At 42.6% G+C, this 26,970-nt stretch overlaps 1 protein-coding gene across 1 annotated transcript in view; it reads right to left on the bottom strand.

Moving 5' to 3' along the window:
* Positions 1–21,378, bottom strand: part of DCHS1 (dachsous cadherin-related 1) — a 309,730-nt gene extending 288,352 nt beyond the window's left edge. Inside the window, exon 1 of the mRNA XM_033949396.1 lies at positions 21,261–21,378. The gene's annotated coding sequence lies outside the window, so the exon portion shown is untranslated. The remainder of the gene's footprint in view (positions 1–21,260) is intronic.
* Between the last annotated feature and the right edge of the window lie 5,592 nt (positions 21,379–26,970).

Raw genomic sequence — 26,970 nt, 5'->3', positions numbered from 1 at the left:
GAACCTTGTCGAACGCCTTCGGAAAATCCAGGTATACAATGCCGACCAGATCGCCCTTGTCTATCTGTCTGTTTACTCCCTCAAAGAAGTGCAGCAAGTTCGTCAAACACGATCTGCCTTTGCTAAAACCGTGCTGACTGGTCCTCATCAGCCCGTGTCCGTCAAAGTGATCAATGATGCTGTCCTTTATCAGTGACTCTACCATCTTTCCCGGTATCGAGGTCAGACTCACCGGTCTGTAGTTCCCCGGATCTCCCCTCCAACCTTTCTTGAAGATCGGCTTAACATTCGCCACCTTCCAGTCTTCCGGAATCTTTCCCGATTTGATTGACAGATTGGCTATTAGTTGAAGCAGTTCAGCTATGGTCCCTTTCAGTTCCTTGATGACCCTCGGATGGATGCCATCCGGTCCCGGGGATTTATCGCTCTTAAGCCTATCAATCTGCCTACATACCTCTTCTAGACTGACCGTCAATCCTGTCAGCTTTTCGTCTTCGTTTCCAGCATATAGCCTGATGGGTTCCGGTATGCTGTGTACATCTTCTTCGGTAAATACAGATGCAAAAAATGTGTTCAGTTTGTCAGCGATTGCTTTGTCCTCCTTTAGCGCTCCCTTCATTCCATGGTCATCCAACGGTTCCACCACTTCCTTTGCAGGTCGTTTCCCCTTAATATATCGAAAGAACGGCTTGAAGTTCTTCGCCTCCTTGGCTATTTTTTCCTCGTAGTCTCTTTTGGCCCCTTTTACCGCCTTATGGCACCTGCGTTGATGTTGTTTGTGCTTGTTCCAGTTTTCATCCATTTTTGACCTTTTTCATTCCTTAAATGAAGTTTTCTTGTCTCTGATCACTTCCTTTACCTCTACAGTGAGCCACGCCGGTACTTTGTTCTTTATCCTCTTGGATCCCTTGTTGATACGCAGTATATATAGATTTTGTGCCTCAGTGACTGTGTCCTTAAAAAGGGACCAAGCTTGCTCTAGCGTTTTTACAGTGCTTATCCTCTTCTTAATCTTCTTCCCTACCATGAGTCTCATCCCTTCGTAATTCCCTTTTCGGAAGTTCAGTGCCGTGGCTGTCGTTTTGGACTGATGTTTCTCCTTTGCGTCCAGATCAAAGCGGATCATATTGTGATCGCTGCTTCCCAGCGTCCCTTCTACTTCTACATCTTGTGCTGGTCCTTGCAGGCCATTTAGAATTAAGTCCAGAATTGCAATTCCTCTAGTATTTTTCTTGACAAGTTATTCCAGGAAGCAGTTGCCTACAGCATCCAAGAACTTGGTCTCTCTAATGCAGCCGGAGGTGCCTAGGTTCCAGTCTATTCCTGGATAGTTGAAGTCACCCATGATAACTGTGTTGCCTCCCTTGCAGTTGCGTTTAATCTCGTCTGTCATTGCTCCATCAATTTCTTTGGACTGCCCTGGGGGTCGGTAGTAGATGCCGATCTTCGTTTCCAGGCCATTTGTTCCTGGAATTTTGACCCATAGAGACTCTAACTTATCCATCAGTTGTGGCGTGTTCTCTCCAGCAGATTCAGTTTCCTCTTTGACGTATATGGCAACGTCCCCACCTTTTTGAGCCACTCTGTCTCTGCAGTATAGTTTGTATCCCGGTAGCACAGTGTCCCAGACGTTTTCCTCATTCCACCATGTTTCCTTGATGCCTATGATGTCAACGTTATCTTTTTGTGCTATGGCTTCTAATTCACCCATCTTATTTGTAAGGCTCCTTGCGTTTGTGTACATACACTTGAGTTTGCAGCTTTTTCCTTTCTTGCATTTCCTTCCCTCTTGTGTCCTTTTCGAAAATGCAGAAAAATGCAAAGTGATGCACCTGGGCAGCAAAAACAAGGAGCATGAGTATAAACTGTTAGGTATAACATTGGGGAAGAGCGAACAAGAGAAAGACCTGGGGGTACTGATAGATAGGACCTTGAAGCCGTCGGCTCAATGCGCAGCGGCGGCAAAGAAAGCAAACAGGATGTTAGGCATGATAAAGAAGGGAATCACGAGTAGATCAAGGGAGGTCATAATGCCGCTCTATAAAGCAATGGTCAGACCACACTTGGAATACTGTGTCCAACACTGGTCTCCATACCTGAAGAAGGATATAACACTGCTGGAGAGGGTGCAGAGGCGAGCGACGAAGCTAGTAAAAGGTATGGAGAACTTGAGCTACAAAGATCGCCTCAGAAAACTGGGATTATTCACCCTTGAAAAGAGAAGACTGAGGGGATCTGATAGAGACTTTTAAATTGCTAAAAGGAATCGACAAAATGGAGCAAGCTCACTCACCAGCAGGGGGAAAGGATAGTGAGCAAGTATCAGCGTTATTCACATTGGCAAATGCGACTCAGACTCGGACCAGAGGTCATGGCCTGAAGCTGAGAGGGGACACGGCCAGGACAAATGTCAGAAAGTTCTGCTTCACACAGTGAGTGGTGAACGTCTGGAACTCTCTCCTGAAAGAGATGGTGGAGGAAACCACCATTCTAGGATTTAAGGGAAAATTGGACGCACATCTTCTTGCAGGACACATTGAGGGATACAAGTGACTAATGTATTCGCCAGGGTACGCCTGGCTGAGCTGCCGCGTGTGCGGATCGCCTGACTGGATGGACCCCAGGTCTGATCCGGTGTAGGCATTTCTTATGTTCTTATGTTCTTATCTCTCTTGCCTGTAATCCGGTGAGTCTTTCCTTCTATCTTCTTGCACGGTATCCTCTGAGTATACTGGTTCCCAAACCATCGACTCTCTCTCTCTGTCGACTGTCGGCTTTCCCCTTTTTCCTAGTTTAAAAACTTGTCCACTTCTCTCTTGATGTTGCTTGCAAGTAGCCTTGTTCCGTCTCTGCTGAGGTGGAGTCCATCCTTCCTGTAGAGCTTGCTCTTCCCCCAGAATGTTGTCCAGTTGCGCACAAAGTGGAATCCTTCTTTCTCACACCAGCGCCGCATCCACGCGTTGACTGCTTGCAGTTCCATCTGCCTCTTCTCATCTGCCCTGGGTACCGGCTTTAAACTAGGTAAGTTGGGGGAGGGTACCCACTCATTTACAAGTGCAGTAAGTAACCATCCTGATGAGGAGATCGAAACTCCGGTTCTAAGTCCAAGGTAAGCACCCTCACTGCAAACAATTCTCTAGGAGTCACACTAACTCAGGTGGGAAACTCCCCACAGGGACTTAGCAATCATGGGGTATGGAGGGCTATGTATGTTAATTCACACAGTTTAGGCAATAAAATTCTAGAATTGGAGACTGACATAATGAATGCCGATCTAGATGTGGTGGCGATATCTGAAACTTTGTTCACAGACTCTCATGGGTGGGATATGGCTATACCGGGTTACATCTTACTTCGTCAAGACAGAGAGGGAAAGTTAGGAGGAGGGGTAGCACTGTACATTAAAGAATACATCAAAACCACCAGAATCAAAGATGTCAAGTACACCGGGGAATCCCTCTGGATGAACCTGGCCAGAGGCAGAGAAAAATGCCTGTATCTTGGTGTAGTATACAGACCTCCAAGACAACCGGAAGACAAAGACTCAGAATTAATTGAAGACATAGAGAATATCACTCTAAGGGGAGACGCTGTTCTACTAGGGGACTTCAACATGCCTGACGCAGATTGGAACACATACTCAGCGACAACCACCAGCAGCAGGAGGCTGTTAACATCCATAAAGGGAGCACGACTCAAACAATTGGTATTGGAGCCCACTAGGGCCCAGGCGATCCTGGGCCTGGTATTCACCAACGGGGATAGCATCTCGGAGGTCTCGGTATGAGATACGTTAGCCTCCAGTGACCACAACATGGTATGGTTCAACCTCAGGAAAGGTTTCCCCACATCAAACACGAAAACAAATGTACTCAAATTCCGAGGCACTGACTTTGAACGCATGGGAGATTTCGTCCATCGGACACTGCAGAACCAGGCTACGACTGATAATGTGGAGACTATGTGGTCATCACTGAAATCTACCATACACGAAGCAACAAGCTTCTACATAAAATCAGTAAATAAACGGCGGAGGAACAATAAACCCCAATGGTTCTCCGCAGAGATCTCGTACCTCGTCAAAGAGAAGAAAAAAGCATTTATTTCCTACAAACGAACGGAGAAAAGGGAAGCTAAACTAGAACATATGGTTAGGTCTGCAGCGGTCAAAACGGCAGTTAGGGAGGCCAAACTTCGAGTAGAAGAAACTCTAGCAATGAACATTAAGAAGGGGAACAAATCCTTCTTCAGGTATATTACAGACAGAAAAAGAAACACAGATGGGATAGTACGCCTTAGAAAACCAGACGGGAACTACACAGAATCAGATTCCAATAAAGCCGAACTACTGAATGAATACTTCTGCTCGGTCTTCACCTGCGAGGCACTGGGGCATGGTCCGCAGTTGCTGGCAAGGCAAAGCGCGGAGGACCCGTTTCAGAATTTCGAATTCACACCCCGCGACGTCTACTGCGAACTGAAAAGACTCAAGATGAACAAAGCCATGGGACCGGACAATCTACACCCTAGGGTGCTCAGTGAGTTGCGTGATGTCCTGACGGAACCGTTATCAGTGCTCTTCAATCTCTCCCTGAGTACAGGGAGAGTCCCCTTAGACTGGAAAACAGCTAACGTCGTTCCACTGCACAAAAAGGGTTGCAGGGCAGAGGCTCCAAATTACAGACCGGTGAGTCTCACATCAATAGTATGTAAACTCATGGAAACATTAATCAAAAGTAAATTAGATGCAATCCTGGATGAGGAGAAGCTACGAGACCCCAGTCAACATGGATTCACCAAGGGTAGGTCCTGCCAATCCAATCTCATCAGCATCTTTGACTGGGTAACAAGAAAGCTAGACTTGGGAGAATCCCTGGACATCGTGTACCTAGACTTCAGTAAAGCTTTTGATAGCGTCCCACATCGTAGGCTGTTGAGCAAGATGAAATCGATGGGGTTAGGAGAAACACTAACTGCATGGGTCAATGACTGGTTGAGTGGTAGACTTCAGAGGGTGGTAGTTAACGGTACCCTCTCTAAAACATCGGAGGTGACCAGTGGAGTACCGCAGGGTTCAGTCTTGGGCCCGCTCCTTTTCAACATATTCGTAGGGGACCTAACCCAGGGGCTTCAAGGTAAAATAACATTATTCGCTGATGACGCCAAACTATGTAATATAGTGAGCAACAGCAATCAGTCCGATAGTATGACACAGGACCTGCATTTGTTGGAGCATTGGTACTCGACCTGGCAGTTGGGCTTCAACGCTAACAAATGCAAGGTCATGCACCTCGGCAGCAGAAACCCGTGCAGAACTTACACCTTAAATGGTGAGACCTTGGCTAGGACTTCAACAGACATGGGATTGATGATCATCAGTGCAGACATGAAAACTGCCGATCAAGTGGAGAAGCTTTAGCTAAGGCAAGACAGATGTTAGGTTGCATCCGCAGAAGTTTCGTCAGCAGGAAACCTGAAGTCATAATGCCATTGTACAGAACAATGGTGAGACCACATTTGGAATACTGTGTGCAATTCTGGAGGCCACATTACCGGAAAGATGTGCTGAGATTGGAGTCAGTTCAACGGATGGCCACCAGGATGGTCTCAGGGCTCAAGGACCTCTAGTACAAAGAGAGGCTGAAAAATTTGCGGCTCTACTCTCTCGAAGAACGTAGGGAGAGAGGAGACATGATCGAGACGTTTAAATATATTACCGGCAGTGTTGAGATGGAAGAGGAGATTCTCTTTCTCAAGGGACTCTCGGCCACAAGAGGGCATCCGCTCAAACTCAGGGGCGGGAGATTTCATGGCGACACCAGGAAATATTTCTTCACTGAGAGAGTGGTTGATCCTTGGAATGAGCTCCCAGTGCAGGTAACCGAGGCCAACAGCGTGCTAGATTTTAAGAGCAAATGGGATGCCCATGTGGGATCCCTTAGAGGGTTAAGTTAAGGAGATCGGTCATTAGGAGTGGGATCTCTAGGAAAGTAGACTTGGGGGTGGGTCTAATCTAATCTAAACCTTAGGTTTGTATACCGCATCATCTCTACATTCGTAAAGCTCGACACGGTTAACAAGAGTTAGGGTAGAAAGGAACTCCAGTGGAGGGAAGAGGCAAAATGAAGAGAAAATTTAGAGGACTAGAATAACCAGAGAAGGAGGAGGAGTTACATTTTTGAGAATAACCAGGTTTTCAGATGGGTCAGTAGAGTGGGCAGACCTGTTGGGCTATGGCCCTTATCTGCCGTCATTTTCTATGCTTCTATGTTTCTATGATCTCCGAGAATGCTATCCTCTGCGTTCTGGCCTTCAGCTTCCTTCCTAGCATCCGGAACTGATCCTTCAGTACTTCCCTGTTGTAGTTCCTATTGCTCACGTTGTTCGTCCCCAAATGGATCACCACTAGCGTATCTTCTTCTTTCACGCTGTTGAGGATCCTGTCGATGCGGCTCACTATGTCTTCTACCTTGGCTCCCGATAGGCAGGTCACCAGCTGATCAAGTCTTCCTCCCGCTATGTGGCTGTCAACTTGTCTGATGATGGAGTCACCCACGACGATTACTGTCCTCTCTATCTTCTCCTGATTCTCCAGCCTCAGATCCGTGTCCCTGGTATATGTCCATCTCTCCTGCCGCAGGCCCGTATCCTTCGTTCTCGCTACTGTATCACCCATTTCTTCCTGGTGGTTGTCTGTTGGATGGTCCACACTCTCTGTAGGTGTCTTTCGGCAGTTCCACTGTTGCTGGTGATTTTCCATGGCCTCCCTGTATGCCTCCTCTATGAACTTTTCCAGCTCTCGGACTTCTTCCTCGATGGTGTCTTCTGTCTTGTTCTCTGCTTCCTCTGTCTGGATGTTCTCTGCATCTCTGTCTCCCTCCTCCCCTGCTTGAAGTGCCTCCAGTTCCAATATTCTGCCCTCCAGGAGTCTGACTTGTCTCTTCAGGTTCTCCAGTTCTCCGCATCCATTTTGACAATTTATATCTGCTGTCTATATTTTGCACTATGGCCCCCTTTTTCTAAACCACAGTAGCGGATTTTAGTGCAGGAAGCCTATGAGCGTCAAGAGCAGCACAGGCATTCAGTGCAGCTCCTTGCGATAAAAACCGCTATCGTGGTGTAGTAAAAAGGGAGGGGGTATATTTGTCTATTTTTGTATAGTTGTTACTAAGGTGACATTGCATATTTTAAAGTCATCTGCCTTGACCTCTTTGAAAAAAAACCCCAAATATAAATGATAATTAATATTTTCTCTGCATACATTGTGCTTTGTGTTTTTTAAAAAATGTAGTGTTGGTAGATCATTTTGACTTGGTCATTTTAAAAGTAGCTCGCAAGCCAAAAAAGTAAGGGCACCCCTGGTCTAGAATGTCTCACCTATTGCACTGGAAAAGGAGATTATGTACTTACCCAGGTAAGCTCTTTTCCAGTAGATAGGTGAGACATTCCAGACACCCGCCCTGACTTTGCTCTGCCTACTTCCAGAGTTCAGGTCAGATGTCTGTCTCCCTATGCTTCTCCTATCTGTTTTGTGGAGACCAGTCAGCCCTTTGGGGCTAGGAAGAGTTTTTTGTGAATATGTTCTCCATGTTATGGGAGTAATTCCTGAGCTTTTTTGAAGTCTATGTTGACGGTTAATAGTGCTGTTTATTTGTTTTGAGCAGAACACTTGTTTAGCCTGTCATTACAGGTACCTCTATTTCACAGATGGTAGTGCCTCTCTATGCTTGGGTACGGACTGATGGGATGAGCTAAGCTAGCCTGTGATGTACTCTAGAGGCGGAGTGAAAAACTTATAGTTCTCTTCTTCAACACATTCGAGTAAAGGGTCTAGAATGTCTCACCTAACTACTGGAAAAGAGCTTACCAGGGTAAATACATAATCTCCTTATCAGTTAAGTACATATTCTTTCAACCTTCACAATTGTCATGTATTTTACGTGCTAATTTGTTGATAGTTCTGTCAGAGATACAGCAGACGTACTAGAGATGATAATAGCAGGGCCTTGGACACTAACCCACCTTCTTTTTCCTTAGTATAGTAAATGTTAATTCTTTGTTAATGCTTCCTTTTAATTATTGTAAAGCTCAATCTCCCCAGCAAGCAGTGTCTCACTTCCGGCTCACCACACAATTGTTTCCCACGTACTCACCTTTATAGGACCCCCAGGGACCCCTGAAGAAGACTTTTTGTCGAAACGCGGACAGTGTTGGGTCCTGTATCCCTAGCACACTAGGTCCTTTAAGGCTCTTATGTGGATGATTTATTTTTATGTGGATGGAATTATTTTATGTGGATGATTTCAGTGTACCTTTGGAACTTTGACACTTTCAAATAAAGTCCATTTAGGAACATCGTCAATCCACAGAGGTTTGGTTTTTTTTTTCTCTGGATTTTCTTCTTTGTGGATATTTTGGGGTCAATTCCTTTTGTTTTTTGCTTGAGTAAATAGGACATTATTTTGCCTGTTTACTTTTCTTTACAAGTGCATAGCTTCCTTGGAGATTGTTCTTTTTGATTTCTATTAAAATAAAAAAGAAAAGTGCCTTGCAAATTTAACTCTAGCCTAAAACACAGCAGTATTGCATATAACAGCACAGTAAAATTTGGACAGATAGATTTTCTTTAAGCAAAAGTGCCAAACTGTGGCGTTCTCTCCTGGAAAGACTGACTTGAAGCTCTGGCAACTTCAGAGCCAGTGAGAAAGCAGATTCTCAGCAAGAACAGACAGAATGTAGCTTCACTCCGATATAAATGACTACTTCGGAAAATTGCGAGCCATGGAATCGAGGGTGAAATACTCACATGGATTAAAAACTAGCTGGAGCATAGGAAACAGAGAGTGGGGGTAAATGGACAATACTTGGACTGGAAGAGAGTCATCAGTGGGGTGCTGCAGGGCTCGGTGCTTGGACCTGTGCTCTTCAACATCTTTATAAATGATCTGGACATTGGCAGAAAGCTGGTACGCTCTTCCGGAGGCTATTATAGGGGAAAACACCCTCCAGGGATTCAAGACAAAGTTAGACAAGTTCCTGCTGAACAAGAACGTGCGCTGGTAGGGCTAGTTTTGGTTAGGGTGCTGGTCTTTGACCAGAGGGCCACCGCGTGAGCGGACTGCTGGGCATGATGGACCACCGGTCTAACCCAGCAGCGGCAATTCTTATGTTCTTATCTGCTTACTTCTATAGAAAAAAAGCAGTTATTCAGACATATAGTCCCAACACTGGATGAGAGGGTGTGCCCCAACCTGTTAATAGATTTAAAAATAATTTTAAAAACCTATTTTCAGTTGACACAATTATATTCTGGAATTTGTTTCAGAGGATGTAGTCAAAACTTATTGTATATATGAGTTTTTTAAAGTTTGACTAAGTTTCTGGATAGCAGATCTAATAGCCCAGTCACCTAAAGAATGCCATCTCTAACTGCTGGGGGCTTGACATACAGTAAATGATAGGAGATTGGATCTTGCTACTGTACTCCACTGGATATTTCACCCAAGACATCTAGATTGGTCACTGCCTTCAATAGGATATTGGATGTGATAGAGCTTTGCTTTGGGATTTTGAGAGTTAGTGACCTAGATAAAGGTGTAAAAAGAGTCTATATTGATCCTCAGGTAATCATACAGAAAGGCTTCATATTATAAATTATTAATTAAAACCATAGAGGAACAATGGCTTCCTGATGAAAGCCAGATTAGAAGAAAGGAAGCTGTAAGATTCTAGTGTCCACTGATCCCAAGAGAATCAGAGTAAATGCAAATTCCATCTGGGAACAGCTCAGAAAGAGTTAACGTCCTACTCCCACTTCCCCCAGCACATTCAGGCAGCTGTTTTACATTAGGGTCTAGCCCATCTCTCAGTTTGCTAGCTTTCTTTGTGACTCTAAGATTACCACAAACCTTGGCATCCAGAATAGGAAGTTCTAAATTTCTCCCTAATATGGAACACAAAGGGGGCGGAGGTAGTAAAGAAGCCTGGAGTCTCATGTCCAAATATAACAAGTTGAAAAGTGCATGGTCTAAGTAACCTACGAAGCAAATTTCACTGAGGAAATGCTCAGTCTAAATAATGTACAAAGTGTGTTTCACTGAAGAGTGTACAGTGTAAGTAATGTACAAATTGTGTTTCACGTGATTCATGTGGGTACCAATGACATAGGAAAATGTGGGAGGGAAGTTTTGGAAGCTAAATTTAGGCTGTTAGGCAAAAGCTGAAAACCAGATCAGCTTATCTGGTCCAGTTTATATTCAGCTGGGGCTTGCTTAATAGCTATGTGGCCCAGACTGAATACTGGGCAAAGCCACATAAAGTTTTTTTTCTTTTTTCATAATAAAAAAGAAAAAGTAAAAACTCTGGCCCCCCTTGCTCTCCTCCCAACCCCCTGAATATGTTCCCTCCTCTCATCCCAGCCTGTGACTGACCAATCAATCCCCCCAACCCCAACCAATGTATAGGTAGGCCCCCCAGGCCTACCTTTGTCCCTGGTAGTCCAGCAGGGCAGGAGTGAAGGGGCTGTGCTCTTTCCTCCACTGACTCCCCACTTGACCATCAGAGATAAAGGCATGCCCAAGGAAGCCTACCTATACTTTTTTGTGGGATTTGGGGGGCCTCTGGATGGTATCCATGGCCTGGGGAGTGGGCAGGGGGCATGTTCAGAGAGTGGTGAGGGAAAGAGGGCATGATTGAGAGGGGGATCAAGAGGGAGAAGAGCAGGGGGAATGTCCAGGGTGTCTGGATTTTTTTAAAATTTAAAGAGGACTATGTTGTGGGGTACCGTCCTGATATTCAGTGTTGACACCGCATAGTGAAGCAGTCAGGTTTAGAAAAGCTTTTGAACTATCCTAAAACTGACTGCTTCACTATGTGTGTGCCGGCACCCACATAACCTGGGGTCTGCCTCGGTGTCGCTCCCAGTGCTGCCCTTGATCTGCCCACTTTTTACTTTAGTGGTCTGAGGAGATTTTCAGTGGCACTCTCTAGTTAAGGGTCACTGAATATCCTTAGTAATCTCCCATCTAGATTACTGTAACTTCCTATACCAAGGGACTACTCAAAAGGAGATTAGAAAACTTCAAATTATTCAAAATACTGCCATTAAAATTATTCATAAGGAAAGGAAATATGACCACATCACACCTCTACTTCAAAACACCCATTGGCTCCCCATTACCCATCGGATAACATACAAATTTCTACTGTTAACATTTAAAATGCGATCTGAACACACACCATCATTCATCAATCGTCTATTAATACCATATTCCCCATTCAGATCGCTCCACTCAGAAGATCAAAGAACTTCTCACAGTTCCGTTGGTTCAGAACATATTCTACAATACTTCCCAGAAAACAATACAGCCCCCAACTTATGGAACACCCTTCCAAATTATCTTATAAAGGAAGATAACCTGAACAACTTTAAATCTAATCTTAAGACTTTTTTTTATTTAAAGATACTTTCACTATTTAACTTCCCCTTCCCTATTTTTTTTCTCTCGTCTATCTAGATTTTCTTCTCTGCAGACATTTTCCCCCTTCCTATCATATCATTCCTTTTTGTTGTTTGTGTTGGTTATTAGGCATTTATTGTAATTAGTTTCTCCCTAGCTACCTCCTGTACAAAGTCTCTGTCTAACTTTTGTATTTATGAGACCCATGAACATCCATGCTATGCTTTTAAATATATATGTATACCGCCTAGGCAGCTTGATAGGTGGTATATCAAAATAAAAATAAACTTGAAACTTAAATCTCTCTGAATATCAGTCCCATAGTAAATAAAAAAGATTCCAGGGGCGATCCAGGAAACTAGAGACTAGTAAACCTGACTTAATTTCTGGGCATGATACTGGAAACTATTCTATAGAATAAAATTAAGGAGCACATAAACAAATATGGTTGAATGAGTCAGAGTCAACCTGGTTTTAGACAAGGGAATTCTTGCCTCATCAATTTGCTTCATTTCTTTGAAGGTGTGAATAAACCTGGATAAAGCTTTTGACAAAGTTCCTCATGAGAGACTTCTGAGAATATTAAAAAGTCATGGCAATGTTCTGTTGTGGATTAGGAATTGGCTACAGAGGTAGGGTTAAATAATAATAATAATTTATTGTTTATATACCGCCAAAGGCGGTTTACAATAAAGTAGAGCTGGACATACAGCGAAAAAGAAATAATGAAGTCGTTGAGTACATGGCTGTTTGTATAGAGTAAGGTAACCTTGTAGGGACAGGTTTACAATAAGAGTAAGTCAAAGGGGAGCAGGTCGTACAGAGGGGTAAGCAGTGAAGGTTTTGGGAGAACTTGGTCAATGGGAAGTAGATCGAGGAGATTTACGAAGAAGGGTAGGTCATACAGTGAGGGGAAGTAGTGAAGACTTTAGGCATTCCTGGTCACGAATCGGTTGAAGAGGTCGGTTTTGATTAGTTTTCTGAAGTTGAGGTAGGATGAGGAGTGCATGATGGTGCCGCTTAGCCAGTCGTTCTGTAAGCTTGCTTGGAAGGCAAGCGTTCTGTCAAGGAATCTTTTGTATCGGCAGGTTTTTATTATAGGGTTGCTGAACATGCATATTCTGCGTGTAGGCCTGGTGAAGCGGTCTAGTTTGAAGTGGAGACCAGGTACAGAGGGGCCAAACCGAGAGTGGATTTGAAACAGAGACATGCAAATTTGAACAATACTCTTGCCTCCAGGGGCAACCAGTGGAGTTTTTGATAGTAGGGGTTATGTGGTCCCATTTCTTTAGTCCGAAAATCAGTCGCACCGCTGAGTTTTGTATGATTCAGAATTTTTGAACAGTTTTCTTGAGTGACCCCAGATAAATGATAGGTTTAGGATGGAGGATTACACCAGTAGGCGGAATGATGTTGAGTCGAAGTATTTTCTGATGGTTCTAAGTTTCCATAGTGTCGAGAAGCCCTTTCTGATTAAAAGCTCTGAATGCGTATCTAGGGTGAGATAGCGGTCCAGTGTCACTCCTAGGATTTTTATGGTATCGACAATGGGGAAGTTCTGTCCATTCAGGGTTATTGTAGTATCTTTGATTTTGTCATTTGGGCTTGCCAGGAAGAATTTGGTTTTTTCGGGGTTGAGCTTCAGCTTGAACTCTGTCATCAATGTTTCTATTTGTTTTAGAGTTAGTGCTAGATGAGTCTTCGTCTCAGGGGTCAAGCTTGTTAGAGGCAGAAGTATGATGATATCGTCGGCATAGATGTAGAATTTGATTTGCCAGTGGGGCTAGGTAGATGTTGAACAGAGTGCGGGATAGAGGGGAACCCTGTGGGACACCGCATGAGTTAACCCAGCTGGAGGATTGGGAATTGTCGCTATAGACTCGGTACATTCGTTTAGTCAAGAAGCCTCGGAACCATTTTAGTACTTTGCCTGAGAGACCAATTGTCTCCAAGCAGTCAATTAGGATGGTGTGATCGACTAAGTCAAAGGCGCTGCTTAAGTCTAGTTGAAGGATTAGTGCACTGGAGCCTTGGCAGAATAGGTTCAGGAGGGTTTCCAGTAGTGAGGCTATAACCGTTTTCGTGCTGAACCCTGATCGAAAGCCTGATTGGTTGTCGTGAAGAATGTTGAATTTGTCCAGGTAAAATACTAAATCCTGGTTTACCAGGCCTTCCATTAGCTTTACAAAGAGGGGAATGTTTGCGATGGACCTATAGTTGGATGTCAGCTTGATGGATTCCTTGGGGTTTTTTACAATGGGTGTGATCAGTGTGTGACCTAACTCCTTGGGAAATGTACCCGACAGTAATAGGGAGGAAAGCCAATCGTATAATGAGGCTTTGAAGGGGACTGGGGCAGCTTTCATGACGTTTGGTGGGCAGCTGTCTAGTCTGCAGTATGAGTCGACGTATTTTGCGAAGAGTTTGCTGAAGCGATTCCAGGTAGGGATTGAGAAGTTGTTCCAGTACATGTCTACTCTGGGATCGTTTGTGTGTTGGGTGACAGGGTAGTTCAGATGGTTGGATGTAGAGGGTGGTAGGTTGGATCTTAAGACATTGATTTTGTTGTTAAAGAAATCAGCCAGAGTATCTGCTGAGTCTCATAAATGGCCATTTCTGTCAATGGAGGAGGGTAAATCATGGAGTGCCACAAGGATATCTACTGGAACTGGTGCTATTTAACATGTTTATGAATGATCTGGAAATTGGAATGATAAGTGAGGTGATTAAATTTGCAGATGACGCTAAACTTTTATTTTCCACTTAAAATTCCCAGCATGCAACAATAAAAAGTCTACCAAGCAAATTACCTTATCCATCCAAATATCAATTAGCAACATGCTGGAACCAACTACCATTCACACTATGATCTTGTGACCACTATCTCAGGTTCAGAAAACTTTTTAAAACATTTCTGTATCATGAGAGGGAGCCAACTCTGAAGAAACTGGAATGGTAATTGTAAAAGCCCATTTCTAAACTGTCTAATGCAACTCCTGGGCCATAACAATGAGCCAATGATGACCTACTTGAAGTTATAACTATGTATTTGTCAGTTTGGGCACCTTTTAGGAACTTATTTCACAGGTCTAGTCCCACATGTCTAAATGGCGCTCTGGACATTTTATAAAATGTTTGATTATTGCTGCAAAACTTCCAAGTCCTAAGCCTGCCCTAATTCCACCCAAAATATGCCTCTAACACATTTCCCTGAAATTTAGACACAGTGCTGAGAAACAGATTAGAAATCCATCTAGTGGTGGTAGGACGAACGTTAGAAGAGTACTTGAAAGGCCACATTGAAAAGATGCACAAACTGGGCTTGGGCCTTGAAGGCTTGATGGTCATACCTTATTTCCCTGTTGGTGAATGATGGGGAAAACTGCGAGAGTCTCCCTCGGTGGCACATTCCAATCTGGGAATGAGACAGATGACTTGACTCTTTTCGAGCTCCAGTGGGAACAGTGCCTTCTTCAGTCACACTCAGAACTTTTGTCTCGGGCAGCAGTTTGAGCCTCGTACAACGAATGGCACCTCCTCCTCCGGGTGAAAGTTTTCTAGAGGTTCAGTGTTCGGTAGGGGAACCTGAGCAGGATGATATCCCCTATGAGCAAGGGGGGGAAGACCTCTGGGAGTTTGGAGTTTGCTCCAAAAGAAGAAGACCTTCAGATACAAACTGCTTCCAAAAGTTTGGGTCAGGGAACAGTGAGTAATCTTATGAAAGCTAAGACCCGGGTAATTTTTGAGGAACAAGAAATGATAAGACCTGCCATTGTGACAGTTGAATCACTGTGGGAAGCCATTAATGGTATAAATTCCTCTCTAATAAAAGAAGTTAAACAAAATACTTTGGAAGTGAAAAATATTGCTCATGCAGTCTTGATTCAAGTACAGATTGCTAATCAACATGGTCAAGATGTGGACTCCTTAAGGTCTAGAGTCAAGGCAGTGAAGTCTTGTGAAACCTTGGTGGTAAAGATTAGAAATTATATTGCAAGGTGACTAGAATACCTTGAGAATCAATCGAGGCATTTAAATATATGATTCTTGAATTTTCCCAAATCTCCATTGGTTTCAGCTATGGAAATGATTAAGAAATATCTTGTGGAGATTTTGAAGATGTCGTTGGAGGTAGTTCCATCTATTACCCACGTACAATATCTTCAGGTCCGGAGTATTCTGGCTAACCAGGAGGCTATAGCTGAAAAAGAAGAACACCTGGGACTTACAACCTTTTTGGAGTCATTTTTGGAAGTTATTACTCTCAGAATGACATTGCTGGTGACTTTTGCTTTTGAACTTGATCGCATTAATGTGTTGAAGCTTTCCTTCAGAAACTTGGACTCAACAGTTTCTAGGATCTAAAATAAGAGCATTTCCTGATTGAGCACAAGATACACAAAAAAGGCGTAAAGCAGGGGTGTCCAACCTTTTGGCTTCCCTGGGTCACATTGCACAAAAAAAAATTAGGGGGGGACGCACAAACACTAACGCTAGCTGATGAGCAAAAAAAAAAGGCTGAGCAGGTCCCAAATTTGGAATCACTAATATAGAAGATGTACATATCTAATAATAAACCTTCATTAAAGGGACACTGTGGAGAGGAACCCAAAAAAGCAGTAATACTTACCTTGACTGAGTGATACTCCATGTGCACCACTGACAGTGGGAGCAGCCACAGGCTTCCGCATCCCCACTCTGATGAGCAGGGATGCGCGCTCCTGGTTTTCCCATTCACTTCTATTACAGCTACGGTGAGCCTCATCAGAGCGGGGATGCTGAATCAGCTGTCAGCGGCGCACGTGGAGGATCGTTCAGTCAGGGTAAATATTACTGCTTTTTTGGGCCTCCCACTTTGAGCTTAGGCTCCCTCAAAATGAACATCTCCCCTGCTGTAGCTAGAAGGGATTCCCAAGCCTCACCAACTAATGGCCACCTCCTCCCCTCCAACTTCCCAAGTTCTGCAGTGGCAGCAATATTGCAGAGCTGCTGCCTTCCCGCCTCCCTGCCCCCCCCTCCACCTTGGCTTTCATGCATGCATGAAAGCAGTGGCAGCTTGAGGATATTGCCATTGGCTGCAAAGCTTGGAGATTTTGGGTTGCCAGACTGGAGGAAGATGTCTTCAATTGGCAGGGCTTGGGAATACCCAATAGCTCAAGAATTTGTAAATTGCACTCAGGCAGGGAGAAACTTTGGTGCCCATCCACTAATTTTGGGCTCCAGTCCCTCCCCCACATCAGCTGTATAAGACTACGCCACTGAATACAAAAATAATTGTGATGCACATATCCCAAAGCTAACATATTCCAGTTAATAAATTCAAAATAAAACCATTTTTTCTACCTTGTTGTCTGGATATTTTGGTTTTCCATCATCTTGGTCCCAGTTTCTCTTTCTGCTTTATGTCTATCTTCTACCGATTCTCTTTCCAGTATCTGCTGTCCAGTTTTTCTCTTCTGTTGTTCTATTTCCTTCTTATGCCTATCTTCAACGTATTGATTTTTCCCTTTCAGCTTTCTTAACTTTTTCTTTTCTGCCTCTGTCCACTCAAATCTTTCCTTCTTTCTCACCCTCCTTTTTAAATGTTCAGCTACCTCTCAGTTCTCCATCTTCTCTCAGTCCCTAGCTTTCCCATTTCCCATCTCACTCCTTTCCCAGCCTCCTATTTCTTTCTATCTACTCCCCATTACCACATTTATACCACTGTACTCACTGCTCTCTCACTCATCTTGTCATCTCCCTTTTGACCTCATCCACATGGCTCACCATTTTCAGAATCCCCTTCCCTCTCTCCACTGGTCAGGCTCTAACTCCCTGTCCCTTTCTTTCCATCCCCTTTCTTATCCCAGATCTCATGCCTCCTGCCCTCCTATGGGTCCATCTCTCCTCCTCTATCCCCATGATCCAACATTTTGCTCCCTCTCTTTTCTGTTTTTCTTCGTCCCTCCCCGCTTGATACTAAAGAAATGGAGAAAAAAATGAGAGATGCTGCATCTTTCTGCCTTCCATCTACAGGCCTAAAATTTCTCCCTACCTCCCTTCCATCCCCAGATCCAACTTCTCTCCCTTTCTCTTCCCAACTGCCCTCCACCCCACCCCAACTCTCCCCATGCCTGCTTGCCTCCCTCCCCCTGGTCCACCATTTCTCCCTCTCTCTTCCCAATAGTTCTCCCTTCAAATATCTATTTTCCTCTTCCTCCACACCACCCCAGGTCCAACTTCTCTCCTTCGGGGCATTGCCCACCATCTGTTTTTGGCCCCATAACCTCTCCCCCCATGCTCAATCTGGCACTTCTTTTAATACCCTAGCACTCTGTACTTAAAAAAAAAGAAAACCAAGTCCAGGAGGCTTCCTTGGCCCAGCATGTTCTCCCCCTCCTCTCTGCGCCCATGTATCTCTACCTCACTCCTCTCCCACCACCATATCCAATAATTCTCTCTCTCTCCCTTACTCCTCTCTCTGCCCAAAAGTTCTCCTCTTTCTTCATCTCTCCATATGCACCATCTCTTTCCCTCTCTCAGACACCCAATTCTCCCTTACTGTTCCCTCCCTCCATTCTTCAGTTCTATGGCTCATGTGCCCTCCCTCCTTCATCATTTGTCCAAAGTTTGTGCTCCCTCCCTCTCGAGTCCCAACATGACCTTCTTCCTCCCTCCCTTCCTTCTGTGCCTCCCTCCAGTGGGTATTTACCTTCTGGCCGGCTCCCATGCTGCAATCGTTTTTCTGGTGAAAGCTGTGGGTGGTGGTGGCTGGCTCCTCACACAATCTGTGGCTGTGCTGGAAGCATTTATTTTATGGCTGTCGGCAATCCACGCCTGTGCTAGAAGCATTTCCTTCCTTCTGTGCCTCCCGGTGAATGTTTATTTTCTGGCCAGCTCCCTTGCTACAGTCATCTGTGGACGACGCGCACAATTCACGGCTGATTTGGAAGCCTTATCTCTGACGTCGTGACATCAGAGGGAACGCTTCTGACACAGCCACAGATCGCGCATGAGGAGCTGAGGATGCCCGCAGACAACTGCAGTAAGGGAGCCGTCCAGAAAACTACCTGCTGGAGGGAGGCAAAGAAGGGAGGGAGGGACAGAGAAGCTGGGCTGCACAAAACTCCTTGTTGGGCTGCATGTGGGTTGGACACCCCTGGCGTAAAGCCTTCCTGACCCTCCAGGCTCGGGTTCAGGCTATATCTGCTAATTTTGTGTTGAGATTTCCTTGCAATTGTTATATAGATCTTGAGGGTATACAATATCAATTCTTTGATCCTAAACAACTGGAGAAATTCTTATTTGCTAGAGATGGAATTAATGTTATAGTGTGATTCTCATATGTTTGCTGTTTGACTAGCAGGGATGGAGGTCTCGGTGAATCTTTTCAAAGTTGAGTTCATTAATTATTACTGAGATTAATTTTTTCCTAAATCTTGGATTAAAATAGAGCAAGAAACTTCGTTATTCACATTGTCAAAAGTGACTCGAACAAGAGGTCATGGACTAAAACTGAGGGGCGGCAGACTCAGGACTAATGTCAGGAAGTTCTGCTTCACACAGCGAGTGGTGGACGCTTGGAATGCTCTCCTGGAGAAAGTTGTGACAGAGACCACCATTCTGGGATTCAAGGGCAAGTTGGATGCACACCTTCTTGCAAATCACATTGAGGGATTCGGGTGAACAAGGTGTCCATTAGGGAACACCTAGCTTAGCCTCCGCGTGTGTGGGTCGCCGGACAAGATGGACCTAAGGTCTGACCCGGTGAAGGCATTTCTTATGTTCTTAAAATTACCTAGATGTTTGTGGACGTAAGTAGTATAAATGCTTTTGGATTGTAAATTGAGTCTCAACATATTTCTGTAATTTCTGTTAAATCTCCAATTTTTTGTTGGTGATGTAAATTTGAAATATCAATAAAGATAAATAGAAATAGAAATCCATCTAGAAAGTAGGTTTTGAAAATGACAATTGTATGTTTTGGCAAGCTATACATCCAAGTGCCACTTTATGCCTTCTTTTGGACACTTTTCTTTTTTTTAAATAAGCCACATAGCAGAATTAGAAAAGGTTCCAAGAAGAGCAACCAAAATGATAAAGGAGATGGAACTCCTCTTCACTTTGGTAAAGAGATGGCTGAAAGGAGATATGATTGAATGCTACAGAATCCTGAATGGGTAAGAGTGAATCAATTTTTCACCTCTTCAAAAAGTACAAAAACTAGGAAAAACTCAATGAAGTTACAGGGAAATACTTTTAAAACAAATAGAAGGAAATATTTTTTCATTCAAAGAATAGTTAAACTCAAACTCATAGCAGTTAGCACAGTTGGGTAGCATAGAAAGGTTTAGACAAGTTCCTGGAAGAAAAGGCCATAGTTTGCTATTGAAACAAACAGGGGGGGGGATGCCACTGCTTGCCCTGGGATTGGTAGCTTGGAATGTTGCTGTTATTTGGGGGTTTTTGCCAGGTACTTGCGACTTGGATTGGTCACTATTGGAAATGGGATACTGGGCTAGATGAACCACTGGTCTGACCCAGTATGGCTATTTTATGTTCTTATTCATGAGCGAAGTGGCAGCAGCTTGAGTACCTGAATAAATTCATGTAAACCGTTCTGAATGAATAAATAAATAAATACATGCAGGATACAAAATCCACTGCATGCAATAAGTGCTGCTGTTAGACCTCTAAAGCCCTGATGATGCTGAGCACTATTTTGAATATGTTTTTTTTGTGTGCCACTGAATATAGGTATATTTTTCATGGCTCTGTTCATATTTTATGCAAGACTCCATGTTCAGTGAGCATTTTCCTTACTAACTTGGACATTTTGAATATTTTGACTTGGGAAGCCCCTTTTCCTACTTGGTCAACCTTTGCAAAATCAGACTTCGCACCTGCAAAAATGGACCTTTTAGTGCAGCTCATCATATAAAATACGAATGGTCTTAATATATGCAGTAATCTTTAATACAGAGACTTACATTTTCTGTAAAGTCTAAGCATGCTTCCAGGGGTGCAGTACGGAATGAATATTACTCTATACATTAGAAGAACAATACACTGATTAATTGCATCTCCAGGGTTTGCTCATTTGTCGTTTGATTGATAGATGGCTGTAAACAGCACCTTTGCAAAAAACCTCTGCATAAGCAGAGCAGAAAATCCCTTATGACTGCCTCATCTCTGATCCATCTCCCCCTAGCACGGGTGGAACTATGACTCATGTCAGCATAGGGAGTAAAATGAGAACTTTTCACAAACAGTTTCTTCAAAGGAAGAGAAACATTTGATAGAAGAAAGCAAAACATTTCATAATTACAGGGCAGTGGATTGCAACCCTAGAAATGTGTGTTTGATTCTGAGAGCTTACTTAAAGCACATGATTCAAACTGAGGAAGCACAGCAGGAAGGGAGAATCAGAGGTATGGAAACCAGTAGCATTCAAGGATGTTTCAAGGTCCAGCTTAACAACATACTAGGCTACTCCAAAAAAACAAGGAAAGAAACCCCACAGTAAATAGATTATAGAGAGAAAGTGGGGAAGGAACTTGTACACATCAACCTGAGATAAAGAAGAGTTTATTTAATACAAACAGTTATCATGAGTCAAAACATGCTCTATTACCACAGGACGGTATAACAGAACCAATCTATCACGCATGATAACTATTTGTGTTTGATTTTTGTTTGTTCTGGCCAGTTAAACCCCAGTGTATTTATTCATTGTTAAAGTGTCAGATGTGTTCAGAATTCAGAAGCTAGGATTGCCAAATGTTGAGATTGTTTTCAAGATTCTAAAAAGTTGTAAATTACCTGTCTCAAAACCAGGGCTAAGGATGTGGATATTTGTCAGAGTTTACCCCTCTACAGCTCTCCATGCTCCCTCTCCACTTCCACTGCAAAGACTGTGGTAGGCTCCAGCCAATGGGAAGGTTTCTAGTCACAGGAAGGAGGGGCTGAGCTGCAAGGGCTAAGGGGAGAAGCAATCCTCGGCAAGGAGTCTTTAGAGTAGGGTTACCAGATGCTGAAATTTACCCGTCTTTTTAGAGGATTGCCGAGTGTCCAGATGGGTTTTCTAAACCCAGCAGTTTGTCTGGGTTTTGAAAACCTTGTCTCATCGGGGATGTGTCTGGAGGGCCCCTGTGCATGTGCTTATGTGACGTGATGACATCGCACGCATGCATGTGATGTCATCATATCTGTGCATGTGCTGAGACCCTCCAGACACGGCCCTGAAGAAATGAGGTTTGTGTGGGGCCAGAGTTGGAGGGTAGGATGGGGCGGGGCTGTGATGTTTAAAATACTTGCAATCTAGTTGACAATTTGTCAGAGGCTCTACTATAAAGAGAATTACGATAGCACTCTGAAATAACAAGGACTCAACAACCATCTAATAGATCAAAATTGTCTTGAAGGATAGAAAAGTTTTTTTGATAAAATATTTGGATGACAATTAAAATCAAGCTTTGCAACCATTTTAGGGGATTCAAGATGGCCATAAACTTTGATTACTGAGAGTGCGCCTCAGAGAATTGCTTCTATATTTGAATTGTTTCTGTTTATTTGGCAAATTTACCTGATAATGCTGAAGAGGAAAGGCCGGAGTACCACTGCTGCCTCACGCCATTGGTTTCGGCACAGTAGAGGAGCTCGTGAGGTGCATGCAGAGAAACTCGATGGAGTCAATTACTAGCCCGTTGGAGACGCCGATAACGGGCGGGACAGGAGCGATCAACCCTGGGCTCGATACTACCTTGAGTCCTGACTTGAGAGCACCTCTCCCGCAGCTCCAAAATATCAGCTCCTCAAGGAGTGGGGACGTTCCAGAACAGGGTATGTGCCTTTCTCCGGAGGCAGTTGTTGTAACACCGGGGAGCTTGCATTTGGGCTCTCCCCAGATACAGGAGAGTTCAAAAAGAGAGTCTGGGGAGTTTCTAACGGGGGGAATAAAAAACAGCAGGAGATAGAACAATGGGACGGAGAGTGGAATGGTAAGCGTTTGATCATGCAAAATCATTCCTTTCTAATTATTAAACCCTCTGAGGTGACACTAGTGAGACCTTGTGGCTAACTTAGGTAAGTCTATAAGTCCCCAATTCCAATTATTAGAAAGGAAACTTAATGAACAAAATGATGAAATTAAAAGTTTAAAGCTAGAACTGACTGCCTAAATTTCTAAATTTCTCTGTCCTAAAGCACTAAATATACTTATTCATTCTCTGGTGATATCTAAAATCGATTATTGTAATTCCCTATTTAAAGGAATTGCTTTACAGGAAATAAAACGACTACAAATCATTCAGAATGCATCAATTAAATTAATAACTAAATCCAAAAAGTTTGATCATGTAACACCACTCCTTAAAAAGGCTCACTGGCTTCCTGTCATGCACAGAATTACTCATAAATTATGTACAATTATTTTTAAAACTTTATATAATAAGACCCCAGCATTTTTATTTAGATTACTTATCCCTTATTCTGCAAAGAGAACCTTGAGATCTAACGAACAAAATCTTTTATCTATTCCTTCTTTAAAAATTATCAATACAAGGAGACAATTTATCTTCTCCTGTACAGCACCGCAGACATGGAACGCCTTCCCTATGTTTTTACGGAAGGAGAAAGAGTTTGTAAAATTTAAAAACGAATTAAAAACTTTCCTTTTTAGAGATGCATTTGCAAGTTAATCTTTTATTTTATTGCTTTACTTATTTTATTACCCTCAAATGTCTTATTACCCTTTTGTATTTTCCTTTAATGTCTCCTCTTTACTTTTCAAATTGTATTTCATCCCTCCTTACCTTGTGTTTAATAATGTTAATTTTTAGCATAATAAGTTTATTTATTAATTGTATGGACTGTTTTGTTACCTAATCTATGTAACTTTTTAAATGTTCACCGCTTAGAAACTTTGTCTAAGGCGGTTAATCAAGCCATCTAATAAACTTGAAACTTGCCTCTAAGTCTTCAATAGAGAAATCTGAAAATGATTTGATGGTTGTTAAACAAACCCAAGAAATATTAATAAAGGACAACATGAATCTTAGGAGGAAAGTTGAAATGTTGGAGAACAATTCTCAAAGTAATGACTTGCGGCTGGTAAATTTCCCTAGGGTGTTCATGGTAACACCTAGGGAAATGCTTAAAAGATATTTCCTGGAAATTGTGGAGGTATTCGAAGATTCTATACCTCCATTCTCACAGGTTTATTATATACCAGTGAAAGCCCAAGATCATCAACAAACTTTAGATCAAGATCAACAGAATATATCAATTTTATTGGAAATTTCTGATAAAGAGATAGCTAAATCTGCAACTTTGATATTAACGGTGGCTCTTTCACCAGATAAGGATGGATTTTGAAACTTTTCTTTAAAAATAGACATAAGGAATTTTGGGGATTTAAAATACAAATATTGCCTGATTTGTCACGTGACATTTTACCTTAGATACCCTTGCAAATACATAGTGAAGTATCACTCATTTAAATATGTCTTTTTTTAACCTTTCCAATTAACAACCTTTCTATCTCTGAAACGTTTGGAGAAAGGAGGAACTTGAGCTCTTTGAACTAGTATCTCAGTGTCATGCCTTTGCTTTCATATATATTTAGTTTTCCTTATTTTACGCTAATTTCTACCTTGAATCCCCAAAATAGTGAGCTTAAGTTAAATTAAGCTATTTCTTTTTACTTTTATTGAAATAACAATAATTTCTTGTTGTATCTATATAATTTGGCTTATTAACTTTTCTGTACAAGATGTAAATGCTTGGTATATAAAGTACAATTTAATAAACAAATAATAAAAAAAAAAATCAAGCTTTGAATCAACTATAACACCAAGAAACCTTGAGCTATTCTCAGTCTTGAGCCTCACCTGTGTCCAAATATTGGACCTTAGAAGACAATTTTTAATTATCTCCAAACCAAGTAAATTTTGTTTTAAGTCTATTAAGGTTCAGATTTGTTGATGGCTCAGGTATGTATTTTCATGATAGTTTGTTATAATTTCATGGATCTTCAAATTTTCTTATAATTGGACAAAGCAAAAATATAACATCGGCATAAGAATACACTAAAACACCAAGATCAGTAAAAAGAGAACCCAAGACTCTCATTAGAACATAAGAATAGCCTTACTGGGTCAGACCAATGGTCCATCAAGCCCAGTAGCTCATTCTCACGGTGGCCAATCCAGGTTACTAGTACCTGGACAAAACCCAAGGAGCAGTAATATTCCATGCTACCAATCCAGGGCAAGCGGTGGCTTCACCCATGTCTTTCTCATTAACAGCCTATGGACTTTTCCTCCAGGAACTTGTCCAAACCTTTCTTAAAATGAGCTACGCTATCTGCTCTTATCACAACCTTTGGCAATGCGTTCCAGAGCTTAACTATTTTCTGAGTTTCAAGTTTTATTTTGATTTGATAAATCGCTTATTCAAATTACTAAGCAAGATACAGAAGAATAAATTAAACATACATTTCAACAAACTTTTTAAAATTGACAGTAATAGGTTAGACAGACAAGTTTACAAACTAATTGATACATAAGGGATGGAGGGGTAAAGTTACAATTCAATGCTTAGAAATGAAGACAGAGCCATGGAGAAAACATAGGGGAGGGAATAGTATAAACCTGAAAGGTAACTACCAATAGGAGTGAAAAAAAACTTCCTCCTATTGGTTTTAAAAGTATTTCCCTGTAACTTCATTGAGTGTCCCCTAGTCTTTTTGACAAAGTGAAAAATTGATCCACTTCTACCATTCTACTCCACTCAGGATTTTGTAGACTTCAATCATATCTCCCCTCAGCCATCTCTTTTCCAAGCTGAAGAGCCCTAACTGTTTTAGTCTTTCCTCATATGAGAGGAATTCCATCCCCTTTATCATCTTGGTCGCTCTTCTTTGAACCTTTTCTAGTACCACTATATCTTTCTTGAGATAAGAAGACCAGAATTGAACACAATACTCCAGATGAGGTCCCACCATGGAGCGATACAGGAGCATTATAACATTCTTAGTCTTGTTAACCATTCCTTTTTAAATAATTCCTAGCATCCTGTTTGCATTTTTGGCTGCTGCCGCCACCACACCTATATGCATGTGGATGATAGAGGTGATCCCTGTGGCACATCACTTATTGAATTCCAAGGTTTAGATAAATGATGGCCTATATGAATTTGATAAGTTCTATACTTCAGAAATCTCTCTATCCAGTTCAAATTTTTACCACTGATTCCCAATTCACATAACCTATATAACAGTAATAAGCTGTGGCACAGCGAGGGGGGTTGGCGCCCAAGGCGATGGTGCCAGCATTGCCGTTCTGTGTATCCCCCCACTCTTCCCCACTGCTCAGGCATCTCCCCATTCTTCCCTGCCACTTGAGTGCCCCTTGCCTCCACCCCCTGCATACCTCTTGAAAGTTTGTTGGCGCAAGCAGCATATTCCATCTGCTGTTCACGCCAGCCTTGTCTCCCTTCTGACTAAACTAAACTAAACCTTAAGTTTGTATACCGCATCCTCTCCACAATCGTAGAGCTCGGCATGGTTTACAGGATTTGGTATAGAAAAGTAACTCCAATGAAGGGCTATAGGACTTAGTATAGAGAATGTTTTACGTCTTCGTTTAATGACCAGGAAGTGACATCAGAAGGAAGCCGAGGCTGGCGCGAGCAGTAAGTGGAAAATGCTGCTTGCGCTGGTAAACATTTAAAGAAGTATGGGGGGGGTAGAGAGGAGGAAACGTGCTGGCTCCGGCGTATTGGGCAGTTCGCTCCCCCTTTACTATGTCAATTGTAATAAGTGATCAGTTGCATCAAAAGTTTCAGATATATCAAACTGTAATATAACTGCATGCTTCCCTAAACTCAAGAGTTCTCTTATATCCTACATCATCTCTAATATTAAAGTCTCTGAGCTGTGCGTTGCTCTAAATCCATGTTGTGTAGGTTGAACTGAGTCTAGTAATGAAAGGAATTAGATAAGTTGTTGATTTACAGGTAACTCTAGAACATAAGATTGCCATACCAGGACTGACCAAAGGTCCACCAATCCCAATATTCTGTTTCCAAGCCAGGTCACAAGGACTATATGAGAATCAGACCGTTAGATGACCAAGGGGTAAAAGGGACATTCAGAGAAGACAAGGCCATAGCGGAGAGATTAAATTAACTCATGTCAGGGAGATACTGGTGCCAGAAATGGTATTGCATACTGATGAGTCAGAGAAACAAACAAATGTCTGTAACACTGGAAGATATAATGGGGTAATTTGACAAATTGAAGAGTCGCAAATTGCTTGACCTAGATGTTATACATACGAGAATACTGATAGAATTGAAAAGTGAACTTGCAGAACAATTGTTAGTCATTTATAATTTATCTTTAAAATCCAGCATGGTACCAGAAGACTGGAGGGCAGCCAATGTAAGCCAGTTTTTTAAAGGATTCCAGAGGAAATCTGGGAAATTAAAGACTGGTGAGTCTGACGTCAGTGACAGACAAAATGGTAGA

This window comes from Geotrypetes seraphini, chromosome 6 (assembly GCF_902459505.1).
Source record: "Geotrypetes seraphini chromosome 6, aGeoSer1.1, whole genome shotgun sequence".
Classification (NCBI taxonomy): Eukaryota; Metazoa; Chordata; class Amphibia; order Gymnophiona; family Dermophiidae; genus Geotrypetes; species Geotrypetes seraphini.
The sequence above is the reverse complement of the archived record's forward strand: the minus strand, read 5'-3'. Positions and strand labels throughout refer to the sequence as shown.